This window comes from Pteropus vampyrus, unplaced genomic scaffold, assembly GCF_000151845.1.
Source record: "Pteropus vampyrus isolate Shadow unplaced genomic scaffold, Pvam_2.0 Scaffold16, whole genome shotgun sequence".
Taxonomy (NCBI): Eukaryota; Metazoa; Chordata; class Mammalia; order Chiroptera; family Pteropodidae; genus Pteropus; species Pteropus vampyrus.
This window is the reverse complement of record NW_011888797.1, coordinates 5,158,198-5,167,418: the sequence shown is the minus strand read 5'-3', so window position 1 is coordinate 5,167,418 and position 9,221 is coordinate 5,158,198. Positions and strand designations below refer to the sequence as shown.

At 45.7% G+C, this 9,221-nt stretch overlaps 2 long non-coding RNA genes across 2 annotated transcripts in view; both read right to left on the bottom strand.

Moving 5' to 3' along the window:
• The window catches only part of LOC111735978, a 136,570-nt gene that overhangs the window by 9,043 nt on the left and 118,306 nt on the right, over positions 1-9,221 (bottom strand). The window lies entirely within an intron of this gene.
• LOC111735979 overlaps positions 406-9,221 on the bottom strand; it is a 33,923-nt gene continuing 25,107 nt past the window's right edge. Inside the window, exon 3 of the long non-coding RNA XR_002779030.1 lies at positions 406-746. This is a non-coding gene — a long non-coding RNA (uncharacterized LOC111735979). The remainder of the gene's footprint in view (positions 747-9,221) is intronic.

Sequence of the window (9,221 nt, the reverse complement as noted above, 5' to 3'; positions counted from 1 at the left end):
CAAATCTTATAACTACCTAAAACCCTTCAAAGTCCAAACTCCTTTATTGTGGAGCCCAAAAGTCAATATCACCTGGCCGCTTTCCAACACCTGTCCTTCTATACCATCTCTCACCTTCGGGCCTTTGCACATGCTGTCCCTTCTCCTGAAATGCCTTTCTCCATTCCCTTCAACTTCCTGACTAGCTCTGCTCATCCTTCAAGATGCAAGTTACGTATTACTGACTGTGCATCGTTCCCCAACCACCATCACTGTCAAGCCATAATCCGGAACCTCTTCTGTATATGCTCCCATCACACCCTGTGCTCTCCTCATAGGACTCTTCACATTGTGCTGCAGTTGTCAGCTTACTCATTTCTGTGCTTTGCTAGAATTTAACCTCCATGATGACAGAAACCGTGTCTGTCTTACACATTGAAAAAAGTCTGTGCTAGTTATCTATTGCTGCACATCACATTTCCCTAAAACTTGGTGGCTTAACACAACAAACATGTATTATCTCATACAGTTTCTGAGAATCAAGAGACCAGGAGTATGTTAACTGTGTGACTCCAGCTCATGGTCTCTCATGAAGTTATAGTCCAGATATTGGTGGGGGCTGCAGTCATCTGAAGGCTTGACTGGGGCTGGAGAACTCATTTCCAAGATGGTTCAGTCACATGGCTGTTGGCAGGAGGCCTCAGATTTTGTCACCATTTGCATGTCTTTATTAGGTTGTTTGAATATCTTCATGATATGGCAGTTAGCTTCTCTCAGGGAGAAGAAACCAAGAGAGAAAGCAAGGATATAATAGATTCAACATCTTTTTAAAATTCCAATTGTAAATACAAGAAAACACAAAAAAAGTCAGGTGATATGACACAGCTAGTTAGCATAGGAGGCAACATTTGAAAACAGGCAGCCTGTTTCCAAAGTTCTTGTTCTTAATCATCATGCTATACTGCTTCTCCAGGCAAATCAGTACATATTTTCTTCCCTAAATAACCTAGTTTCTGGTTCATACTATATGCCAAGCACTGTGTTAGATACTTTAGGAGACATTTTAGTCATGCACACATGTCCTCCCCCTCCTCCCAAATCCCCAAGATTCTGGGGTAGCCATGGTTTGGAAAGAGAAGGGTAGCCAAAGCTTGTTGACTTCACAAAGCTAGTTTCATAATCCAGTTTCATGGGAAGTGCCAGATTTCTCTGGAGAGGTAACCTGAGCTTAGCTATGTCAGGGCTCTTGAACCAGCAAGGCCAGTATCACCACTGCTAAGGCAGTATGCTCGCCCATCAGCACCTCCACCCCAGGAGATGAGGCTGGGACGTGAGTGTGCAGGGTAAGGCTGACAGCTGCAAGTTGGGCCTGATGATTTCATTAGAGAACCATTTTATAGCTGCCTTCCCCAGGCTGCAAGAAATCTTGGAGGGAAACAGCCCAGCAATGAAATCACCAGTGAGGCGCCAGGCACAATGGCACCCTTGTAGGATGTAGCTTGTGATCTCACAGATCTAGAAACACTGAGCCATAATCCTTGCCCTAGCCCAGCCCCACCCAGGTGCAGCCCAGTGCAGCCTGCAATGTCCATGAACTGGTATTAATCTCCTCCAAATCCAAAGAAACAAGCACCATTCCCTGTAGAAGCATTTTTCAATTTTCGCCTTGGTTTAAATATCATAAGAAGAAAACTTGAATGTCGTCTCACTGAATTACTATTTACCTTAATCTGAATATAGGAGTTTTTCATATTCCACTACATCATATATACTAAAGGACAATTCTTTATTCTTTTATAAAACATTATCCCCAGCTTATACAGAGAGGATCTAGAATTTAGACATATAAAATGCAGCAAGATAACATGAATTATATCAGCATGAAAGAAGAGAAATCAAGATTGGAACTTTAAGTGGAGCCAGGAACGAGGCAAATACAGACAATGTATACTATGAAGTACTTTACACTTAGTATGGATGGTTATGTTTTGGTTCTGAGATTTCAAGTAACCAAAGCAAAGAAGGAAACCTAATCGAATCCGAAAATCAGTGTTCAGCACATTTCTTGTGAGTATATTATACTTCAATAACTTTTTTTTGCAAATTATAGTGTTCATGATTTAAACTAGCCAGTTGCTCAACCAAAACACAGCTACCAGAAAAAAAATAATAAGTTTATTCCAACATTTATCTTAAAGAGAATGCTAAATGAGGTAGTAAATAATATCCTTATTAAAATCTCTTGGTGCAGGCCAACAGTGTTACTCTAAAACTCAGGGGTTAGCAAACTACAGTCCATGAGCCAAACCTGGTTCTCAGCATGCTTTTGTAAGTAAAGTTTTACTGGAACAGAGCTATGCTCACTTTTTTACATATCGTCTATGGCTACTTCTTTACTACAAAAAGCCAGGGTTTAATAGTTGCAATAGACCTTACAAAGATGACATACCCAGAGGGGATCCCCACAGTGAGTCATACTCTTGTATAATCCTCTGACCTTGAGTGTGGTTGGAACCTGGCATTTGCTTCAGACCAATAGATTACAGCAAAGGTCATGGGCTGCCACTTCTTTGATTCAATTACATCGTATGGCAAAGGTGATAGGAGATCACTCCCTTGGTTATGTCACTTTATGTAAGACTCTATCTTCACTGACTGGCCTTGAAGAAGCAAGCTGCTATTATGTGAAATGTCTGTGAAGAGGGCCACATGGCGGGGAGCTGCCGGTGATCTCGGGAGCTGAGGGCCACCACAGGGAACTGAATTCTGCCAACAACCATGTGAACTTGGCTGTCACTTCTTCTCAAGTCCAGCCTCTGGATGAGAATGAAGGCCAACCACCTACTTGATGGTAACCTTTTGAGACCCTGAGCAGAGGACCCAGCTCAGCTAAGCCACACCCAGACCCTGGGCAAGTGAACCTGTGAAATAATAACTGTGTGTTGCTTAAAGTTGCTAAGTTTGTGGTAAATTGTTACTCAACATAGAACATGAACATACCCTTTGGCTTACACAGCCTGAAATATGTTTTATCTGGCCATTTATAGGGGGAAAAAATGCTAATCCTTACACTAAAACACAATTCAAAATAATAATAACAATAATTCTATGAGGAGTGTATGAGGTTTTCAAAACACTGTGGATAGAAGTAATAAGAATGTTTAGAGGCCCTGCTGTGGGTCAGAGCCATTGACATTGAAACAAGAGAGTATATGACACTGAGCAGGGCCCATGAAGGCAAGTGAACCAGTAACAGCAGTCCCCCTTATCCGCGGTTTCACTTTCCACAGCTTCAGTTACCCGTGGTCAACAGCAGAGCAAAAATGTTAAACGAACAATTCCAGAAATAGACAATTCCTGTGTTTTAAATTGAGTGCTATTCTGAGTAGCATGATGACACCTCACGCGCTCCAGCTCCGTCACACCCAAGAGACGAATCTTCCCTTGGTCCAGCATATCCGCACTATGTACGCAGCTGTCTTGGTTATTAGATCGACGGTCATAGTATCTCATGCTTGTGTTCAGGTAACCTTTAAAGCACAAGACTAGTGATGCTAGTAATTCAGATATGCCAAAGAGAAGCCATAACATGCTTCTTTTAAGTAAAAAGGTGAGTACAGTACAATAAAATATTTTGAGAGAGAGGGAGGCAGGGGGATAGAGAGTGAGCACATTCACATAACTTTTATTACAGCATATTGTTATATTTGTCACCATGGGGCTTTTGGCAGAGTTTCTGGAGGTGAGGTATTCTAGGAAGCTTGATTAATATACAGAAAGAAACAACGTGTCGTACATGATGAGTGCTCAAAAATGTTAGCTATTATTAGTATTACTAACTGGAAAGTAAAAGACATCCTTTATTTTGGGGACAAGTTGTCATCGTGGGGCTTTTGGCAGAGTTTCTGGCAGTGAAGTAATCTAGAAAGCGTGAAGCATTAGAGGAAGGTGAAGGAAGGTGAAACTGGTCTTCCAGGAAGAGTGTCGTCTTTCTAGGCAGAGGGAAGGGAAACACGGCAGTCACACATTCCTAAAATGAGAATAAGGGTCAAGGCTTAATGGGTTGGTTCCCAACCCCAACAGCACTTTAAAATCCCCCAGGGATAGATTTTGTTTAATGCTGAAGGCCAGACCCCATGCCTGACTTATTGAATCAAAATCTCTGGGACTGGGCCCAAATGTGGATATATTTTTATTAATTTCCTCACGTGATTATAATGTGCAGTAATGGGCAGACTGAGAAGGACAATTATTTCAAAGTGCTTGAGGTCTGGGGCCTGGGCCTCATCTCATCTCCGTCTATGCAGAATCCACAATAAGGCCAAAATCAAGGTCCTTCGCTAAAAATCCAACAACATCGTGACCACTGATACAGAGTTGGAAGGTGCACTAACCATCCATATACTTCCACATACCTCCCTCATCAACAGAACCATGTGCTAAAATGAAGGACAAGAGACGAAGGTAAAGATAACCTCGATGTACTAGAATTTCTAGAATGCACTAGAAATTAGAATGCATTAGAAGAATGCACTAGCATGGATTTAAGTCTTCAAACACGTGCTCCAGCAGCTTCCTCTGCCTCCTTCTTCACGCCTTCCCCTCCCTGCTCCAAACCGAAGCCAGTCTCTGTGCCAACAGCACACACATGCTGTGGTGCTGCTCACCTGATTTCTAGCCACCACCTACCTCACTGGAGGTGGCAAAGCCTGAACAACCTGACAAGGATGTAATGAACCATTAAGATGGGCTTTTGTTTCCCTATCTGTCCCCTTCTAATCCTCAAGCAGTCAAATCAGATAGAAAGAGCAAGCCTCAACCTCTCTCCAGGTGAAGAAACGGTGCTGAGTGTGAGAGAACAGGCTAGCACCCTGCCCAACTCACCTTGGAGCTTTCTTTCTCACATCATTTCGTTCAGTCCCAACATTTCCCATCAGAAGTCAGACTTCCCACTTTGCAGTAAAAAATACCGGAACCCCAGAGCTCCATGATCTGCGACCATTTCCCACCGGGTTCAAATCTTCCCCCATCTATCTCAGCTGAGTCAGGACTTTTGCCTATTCAGGGGCTTTTTTAGATCTCTTTCAGAAGCTACTTTAAGCATTTCAAGTACAGAGACGATTAAGGCAGGGAACTGGTTATAAAGGTGTTGGGAGGGTTGGAGGAGCAAAGGGAAACAGAGGACTTTTCCTTCAGGATCGCAAAGCTGCTGGTAAGTCTGGACTAGAGCCGCAGCCTCACCAACACTGCTGATGCCGCCAGCAACGCCAGGGGCGTCATAGCCGCCTGCGGTCAGTGACCCCAGTAGCCCACTGCTGGCAACAGACACAAGTGCTTCTCTCACTTTATCAGCCAAAGCAAGTCACAAGGTCAGCCCAGATTCAAAGATGGGCAAATAGGTTTCACCTCTTGACGCAATGAGTTACCGAGTCATTGCTATGTTCTTAACGTTTGTGCCCTCATCCCACCATAAAAATTCATGTGTTGAAACCTAACCCCCAGACTGATGGTATTAGACGGGGCCTTTGGGAAGTGCTTAGACCATGGGGGTGGAGGCCTCATGAATGGGCTTAGTGCTCTTATAGAAGAGACCCCACAGAGCTCCTTGGACCCTTCTGCCTATGAACCAAAAAGTGTGACCTTGCCAGATACCGAATCCACCAGCACCATGATCTTGGACTTCTCAGCCTCCAGAACTGTGAGAAATAAGTGTTTGTTGTCTCTAAGCCACTCTGTTTATGGTATTTTCATTATAGCACTGAACAGACTAAAAGGATTATTTCATCAGGGGCACAGGCGCGGAGGAATTATTAACTGGGGCCATAGAAGCCATTGATCAGATCTAGCCTGTTGGAGCCCCTCCCAGCACCTCCCACATGGCCTTGCACCAGGTGGGAGCCCACTCTGTGAGGTCACGGGCTCAGGAGGGCAGAGGCCTTGTCAGTTTTGCTCCCTGCTCTCTCTATAACACCTGGCACCTAGCAGGAGCCGAATGTTTGAATGTGTTCATCAACTAAAGCAAACAGGTATGGGAAAATAAAGTGTGTTCTCGTCTCTTCGGGTGCACGGTTCCGTGAAAACACAGCTGCCTCCCTCTCGTCGGACTAAGTCTCCACGAGTACCATGTGCCGAAGGGTGGCTCGCAGATGCCTCTGCAGGACGATGATTTGAAAAATTCCTCGAACTTAATATCACCATGGATTCCGGGATCTGGAAGATTCTCCCCGCTTGCCAAGAGAAGGAAGTCTCTCACCACCGAGGCCCCCCTTTTGTTGCTGGAGTGGTAATGTTTGGGGAGAACAGAGCAGACGGAGCACTTCACCTTTCTTTCCATGACATAGAGCGTCTAAGAATGTGCGGTTGCTCCAGCCGGCAGTGACGGCGCGTGAGCTGAGCGTGGGCCGGGGTGTCAGCCCCCAGCACACGCTCTGTGGCTGCAGCACCGGCTTGCTGGTGAAGCAGCAGGGGGCTTCCTCACGCATGAAGGAAAGAGGCTCCAAGCCTCCCCACAGCTGAGAATGTGGGTCAGCTAGGATGTCTCGAGGTAGACAACTGTCTTGCCTCCAGCTCCCGGTACACACACACAGGCACACACATGACCTGAAATCGGCAGGTCTGCAGGGGCCTCAGCCTCCCCCGCTTTCACGTCCTCTGTCTTGATCCAGGCCTATATTTGAATCTCCAGTCAGGTGACACTCCTGACATTTAAAGACTGGTGAGGGCCCAGCCTAAAGCATCTACTGGACTGCAGGTTGCATGCTGAGATCCTGCACCTTGATTTCTGGTTCGGCATCACCCCGCCCCTCAGCCCCGCCATCCACACCCAGCTCTGGTTCACACCCTGAGGTTGGTGTTGTTCCCAGTTTCCCCTCAGGACCCAGATGTCAGTCTCCAATGCTCCAACCACAGCCTCCTCCCTGGGGCTAAGTTATATGTTCAGCGCCAGCCACTGCATCCCATACTCTCACTCCCCCGGTGCCTCCCATCTAGAAGGGAAAGAGACCTACCCTCATTCAGGACCCACCAGCGAGGCTTTCTGAGGGGGCATCTGTGCTATAAAAGACAGATCCCTCTGAGGCCTGGGAGCCCGGGGCACTTTAGAGAGATGGAAATGTCCTGTAGACATTTGTCAAAACTCATTGCCCTATAGGTTCAAAAACAGTAATTTTTACTATGCTTCAATAACTCAGGCTTGAAAACATTTTTTTAAAGAAGTCTTCATGGTCAGTTCTCTGACTTTTCTACCCACTCCGACTAATCCTCAAGCATGGTGGGGAGGCGTATTTTAGGATGATACTGAATCAAAGTGGTGCTTTCAAGGGCAATGCTCTGCTTTAACAAGAGCTCCTCTGGGTCTTTATCTTGTGGCTGGTCTTCTCGAAAGTCGTGGGAGCCAGGGCAAAGGGCACTTAGCAACTGTGATGGTTAATGTTATGTGTCAGGTTGGCTGGGCTCCGGCATACCTAGATGGCGGGTAAAATATTATTTCTGGGTGTGTCTGTGAGGGTGTTTCCAGAAGAGATTTGGTTCAGTAGACTGATGAGGAGGAGGGCCCTCACCGACGCGTGTGGGCCTCATCCAGTCCCCTGGGGGCCAGAATGAAAAAAAGAGTGAAGGAAGGGTGAGTTCCCTCTCCATCTTCTTGAACTGGAACAGTCATCTTTTCCTGCCCTTGGACGTCAGAGCTCCTGGTTCTCGGGCCTTCGGGCTCTGGAACTTTCACCAGCGGACCCTCAGTTCTCAGGCCTTTGGCCTTGGACTAGTTCTTACCCCATCAGTCCTCTGTTTCTCAGGCCTTCAGATTCAGACAGGATTATATTATCAGCTTTCTTGGTTCTCCAGCTTGCAGATGCCAGAGTGTGGGACTTCTCAGCCTCTCAGTCACGTAAGCCGATTCCTATAATAAATCTCCTCTTATATATGTGTATATATCCTATTGGTTCTGTTTCTCAGGTGAACCCTAATACACCGAAACGAGGGGGTGGGAGAGAGACAGGAGGATGCTGAAAATGTTTCTTCCTGCCTGAAATGCTCAGGACAAAGGCTGTGTTGCAGGAGAAGAGGGATGTGACAGGGAGGAGAGAAGGAAGCTAACGGACAGGGGACTCCAGACGCCCAGGAAAGGGAGATTCAGCATTGTCTAAAAAGCCATCTGCGAAGAATGGCTTTTGCAGCTTCCTCTGGACTCTGTGTCCCCAAGCAGTAATGATCCCTGTGCTCTGATGCTAGTAAGACATTCAGAGCCAGGGTTGGGTGTGTGATTCCGGGCCTGCTGCTTCACCAGAGGGGAGAGAAGTCAAGGTGGAGTTTGTCACTGTCACACCAAAGCAGGAGATCGGCTCGAGCACAGGGTCGTTGTGCCACTACCCAAATCCTAACTAAATCAGCCAGTCCCAGCCACTAGCTCTCAACAAAACATGACAAACAGCCCCTTGCTAACGGTCTTATCACCTTCCAGCCTTGCTGAGCCAAGTTCAGTCCCAGGAGACAAATGATTGAGATGTCTGCAAACTCCTCCGTGGAACTCATTCCCTCCAGAAAGTGAGAATGGATTGAAAGGCACAAAGACAAGAAAGAGAAAGGAAAGTGAGTGAATGGATAGAACAGAGGCTGGACAGCTGGACAGGACCCCAAAGGTTATGGGGCTGAAATCATCACTCCTCAGTGAGGCCCCAGAAAAGAGAACTAACTACACTTCTGGATACCCCTCTCCCTGTAAATTCTTTCCATGTTGGTGACGGCCAATTTGTATCCATCTATGTTTATGAATCTTCGTAGTACATAAACACTTAGTGAAAAAGAGACTAAGCTGAAATCCGGATCTCTGGCAGGATCCTCATCAGAAATAGAGGTGAGGGCTCCCCTCATACTACATTAATTCTTGGATGCATTTTTAAAAAAATTTTGGCAACTATGTATTTGACAAAACATAGTATGAGAAAACATATGTTTTGTCAAATACATAGTTGTCAGATTGCTGCGGAGGTCACGGTCAGGGCATAGGTCTGCCAGAGGACATGCAAAAGAGTGTTCATAGCAGCATTAGTTGTTAGATTCCCTGAGCTGAAAACAACCCAGCTGTCTATCAATAGTACAGTGCTTAAATTAATTGTGCTATATTCAGAAAAAAGACTGCAATACAGCAATGAAAAACAACTACCAGATATGGGTGACATGGATAAATCTCAAGTACATAATGTTAAGCAAAAAATAAAAGGCCAAATATAAGAGTACATGCCTAC